Raw genomic sequence first — 17,035 nt, forward strand, 5'->3', positions numbered from 1 at the left:
CTCTGCTTGTTCACAGAAGCACCTGCCCTTTCTAGACCCAGATTTTGTTTACTTGAGGGAGTGAAGCAGAGGGCTTTCACAAACATTTTCATATTTACCACACAAAAACTACCTAAAAATACTTTTCAAGTTAGGCTCAAAGACTTCTTTGTGTCGAATGTGCTTTACTCAGATGTTTTGTTATCTCGGGGCAGTTTATTGGACTGTGCCTGTGTAAAGTCTGAGCAAACAGAAATCTCATATTTGGATACCTATTGGCTTGTTAAATCGTTCCTTTGTTTTTGATTTTACATGATGCTATTTTATTGCTAGGACTCTTAGTCCTGAAACACTATTTTTAAACACACTTGGATCTGATAGAACTGACAAAGCACCCTGATTCCCTGTTTACCAAGGAGCAGGCATGTGAGCATACTGCCAACATATCACTCTGGCCACAGATACTGGGTGGTAATATCCCAGCGCTGGACTCTGCGTCCACTAGTGTTTTATACTGTTGGCCATGTTGCGCTCTGAATGTCAACTTGTTTACTGAAGAATAGGGATGCCGCTAATTACTCTGCTGGCTCCCAGTGCTCCCTACTAGGAACTGCCGCAAGGACATCATAAGAGTTACCTCACTTTTTCTTCATAGCTACTCTGCTGAGGCTGTGCTCCTTTATGTTGTGGCAATTGAAATAGCTTACAGATCACACAGTCAGTAAGGATGCAAGAGCTAGCCCTGTACTTGATCGAGAGTTTTGACCTGTATTCTTCTTCTCTTGTTCAGGGAATCAAAAGCAAAGCAGCTGAAGGCGGCTGCCACTGTTATTCTTGTGGTCATTGTTGCTGTAACATTTCCCATGCACAAGAGACAGCAACAGGAAAACAGGTCTTTTGCTTATTCTTAGAATTGTTAAGTTTAGAGTAACTACTCTATTTAATTTTGCTTGTTTTTCACTTACGATGAGTTGTTTGACTACATGCAGCCTAGCATTCCCTAGGTCACATGGAATATTCCATACTTTTCCAGCTAGGAAACCAGGGAGAGTTAGACACTCTTAGAGCTGAATTCTGAATAATAGTAGAAGCACTATGCTTGGGAAAACCATGGTGTTTTACTCCATACACTATGGAGGCCAAGTGAATTTCCAATTTATTTATTCTACATTACTAGGGGGAAAAGACCCCAAAGACTGTGAATGCAGTCATTTTGAAATTTCCTTCTTTTATTTCTCGCTTTGCTGGTTAACCTCTACTCTCCATCCCCAAACAATCAGGGGTCATTGCTGACGACTGTGGACACAGAGTGTGAAGGTCTGCACCTGAGGAACTGGTCTTCACAGAGCTCCACATATTATATCTAAATGTTGCTACTAAAGCCGGGCGGTGGTGGCGCACACCTTTAATCCCAACACTCAGGAGGCAGAGGAAGGCGGATCTCCGTGAGTTGGAGGCCAGTCTAGGCTACAGAGCAAGTTATAGGATAGGCTCCTCAGCTACACAGAGAAACCCTGTCTCAAAAAAGCGTAACAAACAAAACAAAACAAAAACCATCCCCCAAAACAAACACCATCCCCCCAAAAAACACTCCCCCCCAAAAAAAGCAACAACGAAAACCACATGTTGCTATTGAAGGACTAAACCATAGAGAACAAGTAAAAACATTTTGCAGAAAGGTAAGAAAATCTTCCAGTGAAAAATATATTATGTCTACTTGCGATTCCCTGGCCCTCAGGTCACCTGTCAAGTGTTCTCAGCTGCTGGGGCCTCCTACAAACCTGCCCCCTGAAAAGCCAGATGCTCATTAGAGAAGCCTCACGTACACTAATGATGAGCCTATGCGCTTGCCCTAAGACGGGTGCTATCTAATCCTTACTGCGTGGATAAGGAAGTAAAGACAGCAACAGGCTAAAGCCTTGGCCAGGGCCAAGGTCGAAGAGCGGCAGGACCAGGGCTTGAACTGAGGACCTGGCTCTGCAGCTGCAATCTGGCTCACCACAACAGCCTTTGAGTCTTCCTGTTTATCATAAACGCCTTGTTCGAAGTTGGGAATCATGTTCCAGCTTTTAGTTTGCACACTACCAGCCAACGTCTGCTTGGGCCAGTCACTTAATACTGTTGGCCTCTTTCCTCACAGATAAAATTCTAGAACTGGACTAAGTTACGCTCTGAGTCTATAACCCGAGGCTCTGAGGGGGACTCATCTGTCAAAAACTCTAGACAAGTTTACTGGCTAAACTTGCAGATTTCTGGTTTCTTAGAGTGTAAACAACGAAACCCTGCAATCTTTTGATCTTTCAATGGTGAAGTGATGGGATGTAGTGAGAATTAAATAACCCCCAAATTATATTTTCCAGTGTCATAAAACAATTATTTTATTATGCTAACTCCCAAATTCTTTCCATGGCCCTGATCCTCTCAATCACCAAACATGAGGGAACCCTGCTTCCAAAAACTGGTTGACCACATTGTGACCCATAAAAAAAATATGGATTCACTGGTATAATGATGATCCATCAGTATTATCTAGCGTGAGGCATAGGGCCTAAGGAATGGGGCACAGCTCCGTATTTACAATAGCAGATACTAGCCCGGTCATATAGCCTAGGGCTTGGGGAAGGCATCTCCCAAATGTCTTATGAGGCAGACTAGCAGTTACAGAACTGGTAAAAATGCTAGGGTGAACTTTCATTTTGAGTTTATTTACTAGAAATAAATACGGAAAGGGAGTTTTATACATTTTGGGGTCCAGACAGCGTTGCCAGACATTATCACCATGCATACCAGACACTAGCCTTTCTTTATGTCAGGAGTACAACCCACTGAACCACACACTCCACCTGTCTGATACACAGCTGCAGCAAGACGCCCTGTGGTAACAAGTAGTCTCGTCTCCGCCGAGCTTCTGCAGAATACCTTCCTGGGGATAGCGAGTTCACAAGGGTGAGCTGGAAAACAGCACCTACTCTTCTAAATCCAACTCACATGTGGTTTCATTTCCCTCTGCCACAGGTCAGCTGTATCATCTGCCTCCATCAATTTAAAAATAAAAATCGGCGACAGTGCCCATTTTCACATAAAATATTTCTAGGTGTGCCTGGGATATGCCTTCAAATCTGTGTAAGCGCCTGGCAGGTAACACAGAAAAAAGGAGAGAGAAATGCGTGTCTTCCTGGCCGCTAAGCCATCAGCTTCCTGTCTCTCTTTCCCCCAATTGCAAACAAATGGGGTTCCATTACCAGAAGACTGCAAAACATTGAACTCGACAGCGGGCGCATCTTGGGAGAAAATCTGGTTCTATGTCAGCATCTTCCCCATACTAGAATTCCAACATCATTTTATTTTTTTTCTCACAGAGAAGAGCATTGATAAATGGTGTCTGTCTAGCTGTGGTGGATTTTTACATTTATAAATACCTTGCTTTTAACAGTTTCCTCCTGTGATTTTTATACCAAAGCTCAACAAAGTTTAAAACTTTATGAACTTTGGGTAATACAGTCTGTGATTTTCCTGGGTTGCTCAGCCAGGCAAGGAGTTGAGGCAGGAAAAATGTGATGGGTGGGGGAGGGGTTGGAGTACCTGTGACCCACAGAAATGGTGTTTTAAGATCTAGAAAATTCCCTAAGTAGGTGCATTTGTTAAACAGGCTTCATTTTTTTCTTGTCATTATGATCTTGCGTCTGATTTCCTAAAGTCATCCCTGGCACACTCAGGAATGATCTAGAGAGTCCTCTCCTGTGAACCTCTGCCACTAATGAAGCAGGAACCCATTTGGCTAAAGCAAAGGTATATATTTCCTGACCTTTTCTTTACTCCTTAAACTTTAAAACAACTTGAAGATTGACTTTCAAACAAACGTCTCTTAACACTGCCCTCTGTGTGTGTTAGGCAAAGCTTCCAAAGACACTTACACAATAGGCAGTCTTTTGGAAGAGAGATCAGACAGCAGGGTCCGGAAAACTGATCTTCTGAAATATCTCATGTGGCAAGGGATGAAGGGATGGTTCAAACAAAACGAGGGAACAATAGCTCTGTACCTCACACTCATGTGACCCCAAGCTTCACAGAGTTGAGAGAGCCTTGCCAAATGTTCTTAACCCAAGAGTTTGTGATCCCTGAGTTTACAGCTACGGATGATGGCATGGTAGAGGGATTGCAAGAACCAAGCTGCCCTTGTGTTCCCCTCTGTTGCCCCATGACGCAGGGCAAAAAAAAGTGCTTTATAGGCTAAGTCTCTCTCCTACCTTCTGAAATAATAGAGGTGGTTAAGGGAGCAGAGTTTCCAGGAGAACTCACAGAAGTATGGAGATGATAGACAGGTAGTGTCCACAGGTACAGAGGTTGAGGGAACCTTCAGTAAATTGAAGAACTCACGGAAGTATGGAGATGATAGACAGGTAGTGTCCACAGGTACAGAGGTTGAGGGAACCTTCAGTAAATTGATCTGATGCCTTCATACCAGTTCCTGTGATTTCTGGTACAGAAATATGTCAGCTCCCTAGTTATTAAGCATAACTACAGGGACCTTTATACAGGAGAATCAAGTATTTTAAGGCTTACCTGAGAAAGAGAAAGGGCACAGATGGCCAAGTACAAATGACCCTAAAGGCTTTCGGAAAGTCTATACTGAGATTCTTAGGCAATATCTAAGTTCATGTTAATAGCATGGTTGATCAGAATTTTAGGGGGAAAAAATCTCTTTGACATCTACAGTGATAAGATAATTATCTAGGTGGCTATTTTCCTCAATCTACATTAGATGACCATTTGTTCAGTTTATATGTTAATTGCTCATGTCTCACCCACGGCTCTTATGCCTTGCCTGGAGAGAAGTGACTGGTTTGTATAATGGTCTCCCATTGTACTTTAGTGCCTGGCCCAGGATCTAGGACTCAGACTAGTTTTTTTCTTCTAGAGCCTATAGCAGAGAAAGAATTAAAAAATGTTCACGGAACTAAGCTGGGTTTTCCTTTAGTCAGCAGAAAATTGCTACCCTCCAAGGGCTGGAGTTAATTGTGGGATACTTTTGGATCAGACATTCTCAGGAACTCCAATTTTCTGAAGTCCACAAAAATTGCCTACTTCCTCTAAATAGGGACAACTTCTTATAGAGAGATATAAACCTACCCCCTCTGAAATCCCAAACTAATACCTGTTAACTTAATATTGCTAGGTACCACACGGAGCACTTAAGGCTCATATCCTCACAACAGCCCTTTTGAGGTTAAAGAGGAAGAGACTGAGCTCTGAGAAGTTACACAGGCTCTCTGCAGCCGAGCTGCTGGCCAATTCACACGCACTGGATCTTAACCCTAATTTGTCCAAGTCCACAATCTCAGCTGGAATAAGGGTTTGAGCTGAGAAACGTACATCTCGGTTGTTTGTTAGCTCAAACAGTTTTGCATTGTTATTATTATTACTTAGTTGAGGGATGAGAAGGGAGGGTGGAAGGAATTGGAACGCTGTGCTTTTCATAATAGGTAGAAAAGAGCCAGCTAGGAATTTGGAAAGTTAAGAGGCAAGTTGTTGAGAGTAAGCCTCGGGAGGAGAGGCAGGAGGTACAAGCGAGCTATTTAAAAGTGACCCAGAAAAGGAGGCAGGGAGCTAGTTTGGCAGAGGAGGGTGTGTTTGTGTTTGTGTGTGTGCATTTGAGCAGGCACAAGCTCAGGAGGTGGTGGTAATTCATTACATTAGCCGACGTCGGCTCAGCACAAACTGGGGCAATGGCTGTTTGTGATGGCAGAGCTAAACCTCAATGTGCCAAGGCAGCCTCCAGCATCTTCCAGGTTTGGGAGCCTAGGCTACATCTTTCTTGATGACTCAGTATTTCTTCCTCAGGGGGGAAAAAAAAAGATTGTAAGGGAAAAGAAGTTCTATGCTTGCTGAGTCAGCACAGGAGTTTAAAGGATTCACTTAGGTCTGTTTGAGCCGTCTTTTTACACGCTTCATTTCCTAAGGCTTTGGCTTTGCCCCGAGAAGTGTTGGCTCTGATGGGTTTTTGACTCTCTCCCATTCAGTGCACGCTCTCTGCAGGAGCTGCTTTCCGTTCTCGGTAGCTGGAAGCATGAGACGAAGAAAGAAGACCTTATAATTTGTTAGCTTTTCTGGGTTACGGGCTACAGTCAACCAGTGTTGATACTTTCCCCAAAGGTAATTCCCGGGCCTACAAGGAGTGCCTGAAATAGAAAGGGAGCAGCCGGAGTGATCGTGAGATCTATAATAATCATAGATAAAGGGAAACACTGACCCCTAAGCTCTTAGTGACTGCTTTATGAACCTACCACTTGGGGGTTATGTGTCTCTCTGAACCAGTGGTTCTTCACATGTGGGTTGTTCCCCCTTTTGGGGCCACATAGTAGATACCTTGCATTTCAGATATTTATATTACAATGCATAACAGTAGAAAAATTACAATTATGAAGTAGCAATGAGACAATGTTCTGATTGGGAGTCATAACATAAGGAACTTTATTAAAGGGTTATAGCATTAAGACAGTTGAGACCCACAGAGCTAAAGACTTATTTATCTCATATCTAAATGCAGGATGGGAATAGGATTATCATACGCTTATAGGGAAATTACACATTATAACATATATTAAGAGATTGGCACCATGTCTGGTGTGGTGACTTTAATGATAAATACCCCCATTGGTTAATCACTCAATTTTTAGTTGGTGACAAGTATTTGGAGAAGTTCTGGAACATTTAGGAGGTGTCATTTGGTAGAGGAATTACATCACTGGGGATGGGCTTTCAAGGTTTACTGCCTTACCCCACTTCCTGCTCGCCCTCTGTCCTTCCTGTGTAGATAAAGATATGGTCAGACAGCTTACAGCTGGCAGTATGGTCATTAGCTCTTTGGCCCCATAAACCAAAACCAGCTCTTTAAAGAAGGTGCTTTTGGTCATATTCCATCACTGCAACAAAAGAGCAGTGAATACATCGTGTCTGGTATATTAATTGTAACAAATAAATGTAAGCATTAGAACACTGTATCTCATTCAAAGCAGGGCTCAGGCTACTGTCTGCACCACAGCTGGGTTTTCCTTGCTTTCCTCCTCCACTCTCTTTGCTTCTTTTCCTTCTACCTTCCTTATTCCCTTGCACATGTATTTGTGGAGACAACCAACTATGAAGAGCACAATTTACGTAAACTTCATGATTTTGTTCTGACTCATCACAGACACTGTGGCTCATTCTCTGCGGTCATCTTACTTGCCACAGGGACTTCCATCCCCCCACTCCCCATTGTGGGTCCTAATACATTAACATGTTTAGGGATTGTGGTGGTTTGAATAAGATGGTCCCCGTAGCCTTATATATTTGAATGCTTAGTCATGAGGGAGTGGAACTCTTCGATAGGCTTCGAAGGCTTAGGAGGCATGGCCTTGTTGGAGGAAGTGAGACTGGCGGTAGCCTTTGAGGTTTCCAGAGGCCACACCAGGCCCTGCCTGCAGATCAGGATGAAGCTCTCAGCTTCTGCTTCTGTATCATATGTGTCACCGCGCTCCCATCTCTATAATAATCGATAATAATAGACCTACCCTCTCAAACTGTAAGCAAGCTCCCAGTTAAATGATTTCTTTTTTAAGATCTGCCTTAGTCATGGTGTCTATTTACAGCAACAGAACAGGGATTAAGACAGGGATGGTGAACTCTGTCTTCTTTGTCCTCGTTTCTTCACCTCATTGAAGTGCTTAAAACTCACTTTGTCAGATTAATTAATAGTGCCAACTGTAATTTCCCAACAGGTTCTACCTTCTGAAGAACTTGTGGATACCATGGAGACCAGCCATCCTGCTTCCTTGTCTTGTGCTGCGAAGCCAGATCCTTTCAGGCAGGAGGCTGGCTCAAGGCTAGATTCTATTTATAGCTTCTCTTAACTTTGCCCCCACTATTACTTGGTTAACACATTTTAGGAAAAGCTGCAATGAGTAGGAAATAAATACAAAGATCTTAGACCATAAGGCTTAAGGAATTGGGAAGTTTCTTGTTCCTCTGTCTGCTGTAGAGACCAGCTGACTGCTTTGTGTCCTCATCCTTACAATCCCCCTCTGTTGTCAGAATAGTTATCTTTGTTTGATAGGAAAGGCAATTTAATCACACAGGAACTAAAGTAGGCAGCCCTGGACCCTAAAGAAACAAGAACCACAACATTTATTTGAGTTCAAAGCCCCACCTTGTTTTTTTTATTTTAAGTGAACTTCATTTTTCTGATGGGGAATATTTAGCATCGTGAAGTCTCCTTTTGGTGTTTGTCTTAGTCAATGTTCTATTGCCATGAAGAGACACAGTGACCAAGCAACTCTTACAAAAGAAAGCATTTACTTGGGAGATTGCTTATGGTTTCAGTGCTAATCTATTATCATCATAGTGGGGAGCATGGGGGCATGTAGGTCGGCACGACCTGGAGTTGAGAGCTTTACATCCTGATCCATAGGCAGGGAGGCAGCAAGAGACACTGGGCCTTCAGTAGGCTTTTAAAACCTCAAAACCTAACCCAATGACACTCTTCTTTCAACAAGGCCTCATCTACTTCTAAAAGGATCATAGCTCCCAATCCTTCTAATCCTTTCAAACAGTTCCACTCCCTGGTGACTAAGCATTCAAATATATGAGCAAGCCACAGTGTTCATCTCAAATGTTTCCTCATTCTTGTCAAGGTCCTTCCTATGGAAAAATGGTTTTCAAAAAAAAAAAAAAAGGAATCAAAAACACTGAGATGCTAATGAGCTCCCTCTCCCAGAGGCACATGAAAATCATGGCTCCTCTATGTATTTATACTGTCACCCATACAGGAGTAATGTCCTGGGATAAGAAATGTCCTGGCTTTTTTGAATCACATGGCTAGATCCCTTGAGTGGCCCAAAACGTGACTTCTGCCCACTTAGGACTAGTAGTGATAGCACAAGTTACAGAGTGTGGACTGCCTTTACCTGTCCCAAATGTAGTCTGTGACTCTTGTATGTTTGTCAGGCCCAAGGACAATCATTACCCAAGGACAGTACAGGAAGGCAATGAACACAGAATGTGGCTGGGAGCTGGTTTATTCTTTCTTGCCTCTGTGGTCTTAAACATGTCTTCTGAGCTATACCTTTCCCGAGTCTTTTTGTAGTTTGGGCTCTCCCAGTTTGAGAGACATCAAACTCTAAAGAGCTCTTTAGCTAAACTGTTTATGAGGCCTTCTGCTTAAAACTTCCAAGGAAAGCTTTGTGTACACTCAGGGGCCCATAATAATTATTTTAAAGCTTTGCAAAAATCTTTGACTATCATTAGAAGCAAATTGCTGGGAAAGGCAAAAAATTTAAAATATTAAATTCTTACTTTGAGAGGTGCCATTTTCATTCTCCTAACTGCCTATAAGTGGTAACATTTCTGAACTGTCAGACCCCCCAGTTTTATCCTATTTCCATAGGATCATGCTATCTGCTGGGGGCACTTCCATCCTCAGGGTGCCTGTGAACAATGGGACCAGTGACTGGTGTATGTATGGCAGCTTTGGTGCAGTGAAGAATGTTGGGGCTGTTTAATTGATATCCATCTTGGACAGTCTATAAGACATCAGGATTTAAAATATATGGGGCTGAGGTGTATCTCCATCGTATAGAGCTTGCATCGTATGGTTGTGGCTGTAGATAGAATTCAAGTACCAAAGCAAAACAAAATGAAACTTCAAACAAGTGAACAAGTGGCCATAGCCAAAAGACAAAACCTTGACCATCCTTAAGACCTGGCATTCCCAGCTGCAAAGAATAAAGAGGGTTTTGCTCATAACAATAACCACAGCATGATGCCTGGCATAGGACAGTTAATGCTTACTCAATGGAGACTGAATAAAGAGAAATTCTGATTATCTTTAAGGGCATCATAAACCTCTCAGTAGAGGGACGCGGTGCATTTGATATCCTTTGCACACATACACATGTAATAAAGGTGTTGTGAAAACATGCAGCGTTTCTGTCTGCAGCTGCCCTCGGTGTTTCATATGGAAAGGGAAATCTTATTCTCAGTACGTGTCATGGTTCTTTATCATGGAAACCAGTTCCTGTTTTATGCAGAGATGTTTCTGTGCATTAAATATGATCCCAGGTATTTTTTTTCTAATAGGATCCATGCATAGTTTCTTTCTCACTTGCAAAACTTTTTATTCTATAGGAAATAGTCCCTATCTTCAAAGGATCCCAGAATGTTAAGGCTGGAGGGTTTCGGTGACCAAGCATCCTTAGCTAGCATGCTGATGATTTCCTTTATGACACCCTTACCTGGGGCGCCATTATCCTGTCAGCTGGACAGGCTAAATCAGCACACTCTGTGTTACTGGAGAGAGCAGGCAAAATGCTAACATTTGTACTGCTTTGTCACTGCAAACCTCATGCAGAATACATCATTTCTTATTCTGTCACAAGAAATAATTTGAGATACATAGGTGATAAGAAAAGCTAGCCATCACTATTTTCTTGTCTTTGATGGTCAGTAAGGGTCAGTAAGACTGGTCCTTTCATGAACCTGTTTAAGCTCTAAACACCTCCATCCCCTCAACCCGGCCTGGCCTCAGTCTGTTCTTTAAGGCACTTACTTTTTGTCCTTTCCTGTGTTCTGAAACATGTTCTCTTTCCTTCACCTGGATGACCCCTAGTTCTTGTCCTCACCATGCGCCACAGGCTTTACCTCCTCCAAAAAAGAAGCCACCTTGAAGCCTCAAGCTCCCTCAGAAACATGTAATGGCCTTAACCTCATTGAAGTCTTCCCTCAACAGGTGTCATCTTCAAGATGGGGTTTTGTGTTTTGGTCATTTTGAGGACTGGTATCAGCAGCCTGTTGCCCATGAAAATGCCCGTTTCATTTTGACTTTTTCAGAACTGAAATGTAAAAGGCTCCCTGCTTTAACTTTTGTGCAGAAAGTTACCAGTGGTCAATGGTCTATATGAAGACTTCACAGAGGCAGGGTTTTGAGGTCTAAGGGGACATCCAATTTTTTGTGTGTTAAGAAACCAGAAGAAGCTTCCTTCTTAGAACTTGTCAGATGGCTCTACCTAAAGCTGATGTTTGCATCTTTTTAGGATGAGTCTTACATTCTTTTAGGTGACATGTTGAAATGGTACATTTAGTTGCTCAATTTTCTCTCTAGCCTCACATGATATAATTTATGCATACAAAGTTGATTTAGCCTCCTGACAAGGTTGCTTTTATTTTTGTTGGTACCAAACTGTTACTGGAACCATTCTGATCCCTGGGCTAACATTTCTGGTGGAGAATTAGCACATGTGCTCACTGGCCCAATGAGTCTCAACATTGAAGACGCTCATTCCTCGGTTGTAACCTACCCATCAGAAGAAGAAAGGGAGAGGGTGGAAGATAGACCTGGATATACCAGAGAAGGCAATGGCAGTAAAAGTTAGCACTCCACTGACCAGGGAATGGCCTCCAAATCTGGACTTAATTTCTCTGGATGCTGGTGAGCTTTGGTGAGATTTTGCTTTATAAACTTAAAAGTTAGTGTGGACAGAGTTGAAAGGCAGCATGTGAAAGCTTTGGGGAACCAGCAGAAGATAAAACAATCTTTAGAGAATGTGTTGAAATAGCAGCCCTTAAAACAAGACCAGGGGACCTGCGATGCTTTGAAATCTCTATCATCTAAATAAAAACATGGGTGTCTTAAAAGGTGACACCTTTTGCTCTGGCCATTTTAAGCAAGTATAAAAGAAAACTTGAAATCGTGCTGTCCATGTGCACGGGTCTTGTTAGTGCACAATAAAGTGGGCGTTCTGGTCTGCTTTTAATGAGGGGACTCTGTGACCCAAAAACTCCCCTTAAATAAGGATTCCCAGCTTCTCTTATTCTTGCTAGTTCTAAGAACAGTCCTAGGCCTGAGCAAAGAGTCTGAGGCTACTACAGGGGGTGGGGAGTGGGAGAAGGAGAGGGAAGGGACTGAGCATCATTCCTGGAATTAGGAGCCTCCCCCTCCACTGTTTATCTCCTCGGCACCACTCAGCTGTTCTCTGCTGCACAGAAATAAAAGTTTAGTTTAAGAAGTATGTTAGAACAAAGCTGCAGAAATTGCCTGGAATTTCCTTCATTTTCAGCCATCTGGCTTTCATTGCTGACTCTGCTCCCCTCCTCCACATCCATTTACCAAATCTTTTCAACACACGCTGGCCAAGCTATCAAATACTTATAATTAATAACAGTCATACAGTTTTTTTTTAAAAAAGTGGTGACTTCTGGCTTGCATGGGCTGTTCATGTCACCGCTATTATAAGGCAGGGAGGTAGTCGCTTGTTTATTAAGACAGCTGAGATCTAATCAAATTTGTCTTTAATTTAAAAGAAATCATGCTTTCATTTAAATTACAACCATTATTTCTCAGCAAAACTAAAGACAACATTGCATTTTTTTCTGAGTGAGTGACTATTGTGATTCTCTTTTATTTTTCTTCATTATTAATTTTTGAGGCTCAGGTACCTCAGTGGGCCTGGAACTCATGACCCTCCTGATTCTACTTCTGAGCTCTGGAATTTTAGCCATGTGCTCTCATAACTGGCAGGAAGACTTGAGCGTGTGTGTGTGTGTGTGTGTGTGTGTGTATGTGTGTGTGTATGTGTGTATATGTGTGTGTGTATGTGTGTATATGTGTGTGTGTATGTGTGTATATGTGTGTGTATGTGTGTGTATGTGTGTGTATATGTGTGTGTGTATGTGTGTATACGTGTGTGTATGTGTGTCTGTATGTGTATGGGGAGGTAGGGCATCGAACCCAGGGCTTTATGAATGCTCGTCAAACACCCAGACACTGAGTTACATCCCAGCACAGATCCAGTTATTGTTGCTGCTGTTGTTATTATTGACAGAGTCTCACCCCATAGCCTATGCTGGCCTGGAACTGACTATGCACAGCCTAGGCTCACACCAAGTCCATGGCAATCCTCTTGTCTCAGTACTCAAGAACTGAGGTTGTAGTTGTGACTCACTATATCCCTCATTCTAAAAAGTCACCCCATTTTAAAGGCAAGAATGAAAATCTGAATGACATCCATAGCCTTTAAAAAGTTAGCTGAGAGTGACCCGAGAGGCTTAGATCTACTTGCGAGTCTTCTTGAGTGTTCTGGGATGCGAGAGCAGTGCTAGGTGAAAAACTGAGCTTTCTGAGTGATAAATGCTGTTCGAGATGGTTCATAAAAAATCTTCTAAGAATTTAACTCCTGAATACACTGTAATCATATTATTTCAACCCTTCCTTCCCTCTCCAGTTCTTCCCATGTCCCCTTACCTCCTCTTGACTCATGGCCTCTTTCTCTATAATTATTGTCAGACTGCCGAGTGCGCGCACACACTCACGCATGCACACACATAATCTACCGAGTCATGATAGTGTTGCCTGCATGTACATGTGTTTAGAACCAACCGCTTAGGATTGGAGAACCTAAAAGGAAGTTTATCCCTAGAGACAACTGATTCTCTCTCTCTCTCCCTCAGCAGGCATTGATCGCCTATAGTTCTCCATCCAGGGATAGGGCCTTATGTACCTTTCTCCCCCAGACAAGAGCACGTTGGCTGGTGTGGTCACTGCAGGTCAGGAGCAGGCAGTCATACTGTTCAGAGCTCATGACTGCAGCATCTCTATCATTTCGAAGACACTATCTCACAGTAGCCATTTGGACCCTCTGATCTTTCTACCTTCTCTTCCTTGGTGTTGCCTTGAGTTTTAAAGAACAGGTTTCTTCATGAACTACTTAACTGATTAGAACACCCAGAAAGAATCTATTTTTAAAAAAGCAAATAAACTGGGAACGGGAGACTGATTGCTTGCCCCACAGTGGATCTTGGCTCCTTTTAACAGTCCTCTCTGAGCCAACATTGCCCACTGATGACACACTGGGGAACTTGGTGTAGCCCCAGGGACTCAAGTTACTTAGTGTTCAATATGCACAAGGAGCTCCCTGCTCCATGACAGTAACTCCTTTCCTATCAACTTTGAAGAAAGCTCTCATTGGTGGTCTCCAAACAAGGCTGCATCCATTGCTTTACAGTGAACTTCAGGGAAGATTGCAAAGGAATAAATAGTTTTCCTCCACAGTCTGATCCCTGCCCTCCCAGTATCAAACTTTCTGCTGGTTATTGCTCACTACCGAACCTCTTTGTCCCTGTCCCCTCTGTCAATGTCCCCTTGTATCCGTCTTTACTTTGAGTATACTTTTCTGTATAATAAATGGTAACATAAATGCTATAACCCTATATATACATTTTATCTTGACGATTAAAGCCTTGAGTTTGTGAAAAGGAGACTAATAATGGCATTTTAAACATCTCCTGGAAGATGGGAGGGAGGTGAGAAAGAGGATAGAAATAGCAGTGAGACCTTCCAGCTCTCATTCATTCATGCACTAAACCTTGCTAATTTCAAACATGGTCACTTCTTGGTTCCTAGATCATTGAGATCAAGAGAGAAGGATCAAGACAATAAAACCGAGAGTAGGAACTTTAAAAAAATTTAGCCTTTTCCTTAGAAACTACTGTTTATTTGAAAGTTCTCTAAACAAGGTAAGCAATGTACACATGCACACATATGCACGCAGACACACAAACGACAGCTGGAAAAGTCAGAGTGTCCTTCCGACCTGGCAACGTACCTCTCTTGCTGTGAGTGAGCAGGCCTGAAAGTGGCATGTGAGAATGCTGGGGGGGAGCCAGCCATGTGTTTCTGATACCAATCCAGCATCACACAGAGGACACCAGAAGGACCAAGTGTGGGCCTCAGAAGCGACTCCAGAAAGACGCTGGATGTTGTAGCGTTTGTCCCAGTGTATAAAAGACTGGTGACTTCCTCAGCAGCAGTCATCAAACTGACAACTCCTAGAGGAGAGTGCTTATCTTAACCCAGTATCTCCTCATAGACCCTAGCAAAAGCTTGAAGCATTTCTGTATGTGGTATAGACATGTTATGGTTTTCTTTTTTCCCAGAAAGCATGTGGAGTTTATCAAAGGCCAAGGGAATAAAAGATTGTTGAAAGTTTGTGTCCATCATAAGATACACAAAAACAAGCAAGCAAGCAAGCAAATAAAGAAAACCAGGGACCACAGAAGCCTGCTGAAGAATGGTGAATTGAAGATGTAAATAACCCCCGACTAGACTGAGGATGTAGGGGAGAAAGGCACATGGCTACCCCTTTACCACACATGTGTATAATCTTACCCCAAGGAGACTGGGAAGAGGGGATTGCTCTGAAGGTACCCTGAAATAGTCCGCAGGAGAACCAACTAAAATGGACCAGTGATAAAGCAACCTTATCTAAATTAACCTTAGTTAGCTCTTTGAGAATGAGAAAGCATTCTTGTAGATTATTTATTATTATTGTTATTATTTTCTGCTCAGAGAAAGAATAGATTCAGTGGTTACACATGTCAGCGATTTCCACCCAGTCCGAGAACTGACTCCCCTTGGCCCACCACAGCATTGGAATGTGCTAAAATGAGCAACATAAACAACATCAGTTGTTACACACAGAAGGGCTGGTAGCCGTGCGAAATGTCTGCCTGTGGAATAATGAGTTCTCATGGGATATTTGCACACAGCACGGCAACCGCATGGTATCGTGTCCAATAATTTCATTTTGTAGTTGGGGGGACAGAAAGAGCACTCACCTTGTTCAAGGTCACACAGCTATTTGGTGGCTGGCAGGATGAGACCCTGGCCTGTTAGCTTTCTAGCCAAGGGTCTTGCAGGCTTCTTTTAATATGGGGCACTGTCACTAAGTAGAGGAGTTTGCATACTTTTCTAACCAAGTAAAGCCATAGGGTCACACACATGAACAGCCGGGAGGTTTAGACAGATGAGAGACTAGTTGTGGCAGACACACATGCCTATAGCAGCTCTGATATAGCCTTGTATGGGGTTTCACAAGCTGGATCTAGCTTCTCTCTTGTCTGATTCTTTGTCTAGCCCTTGACTCTCTAGTTTTCCTTGCTTTTGTTCTGATGAGTGGAGAGCTGCTCCAGGCAGGTGGCTGACTGCCACCTAGGAGGATGTGGTGCTGGGGACCATATCCGCCTCTATATTTGAAGGTGAAAGCCCAGTCTTGCCTTTCAGATCAATACATGGAACAACTTTGGTGACCGGAAGGTCACCATGGAGCTGTGCCATGTGATTGGAGAAGGCCTGAATCTGTCTCCTTTAAGTCCCAAATGAAAGGAAACTTCTGGAGCTGTCTGAGAAGGAAGATAATCAACACACAGGCTTTACTAGCAAACTCCCGTTAGCACCTGAAAACAATATAGCGACTCCTATATGATGTGTTTTGCGTAGAAATGGGAAATATTCAGAAGCAACATTCCTTTCATATCTAGGACATGACCTTATCCAGTGACATTCCTCAATGCAGTTGTAGATTTGAAAGTCTGGCTTTAGCGCCTCAAACATATCCCTTCCAAACCGGAATCGTACAGAGGGTTTGCTCCAAAAAAAAAGAAAAAGTATCTAAAAGGCAAATTTCTTGAGACACCATAAAATTGTGTGGACCAAAGCAGTGATTGGATTGATTAGTGAAGACTCAAGGTTGGGTGATAATGAGACGCAGGCAAGGCTGAACAATGAAATGCTCTAATTGATTTTACGCATATGGAATGATACACACATGCCCCAGTGCATTCTAGAACAAATCTGCACGCTGTGTGCATGCAGATTTCACAGTGGGTCAGTCATACCACCCAGATGCTTTAGTACCGTACACTCTGTAATTTGAATGTCAGCTTATTACTGCGGTGTGAGGGTTTAGGACACAGGCTAAGAGGCAGCGTAGATCATGAAGTCTATGTCAGTTCATATTCACTTCAGGGGCAAGCAGCAGAATACTGCATGTGCATAACAGCCATGCCATAAATTTGCTTAGTGTATGGAGCCTCTGGACTATATGACCACTGATTGGGCTAAAATTCTAGGGCCCTGCTTTCAATTAAATTTAAGTGGATTTGACTAGAAAGTTTGAACTGACACTAATTGGTTTTCAAAACACTGGGTAACAATAAGTGTTCCTGTGTTGCCCATAGAGAGATGCAC

At 42.8% G+C, this 17,035-nt stretch overlaps 1 protein-coding gene across 1 annotated transcript in view; it reads right to left on the reverse strand.

The window, feature by feature from the left end:
* Positions 1-17,035, reverse strand: part of Adamtsl1 (ADAMTS like 1) — a 380,631-nt gene that overhangs the window by 135,086 nt on the left and 228,510 nt on the right. The gene's annotated exons all lie outside the window — the stretch shown is intronic.

This window comes from Microtus oregoni, unplaced genomic scaffold (genome assembly GCF_018167655.1).
Source record: "Microtus oregoni isolate MIOR12 unplaced genomic scaffold, Mior012 000005F_ref0000423, whole genome shotgun sequence".
Lineage (NCBI taxonomy): Eukaryota > Metazoa > Chordata > Mammalia > Rodentia > Cricetidae > Microtus > Microtus oregoni.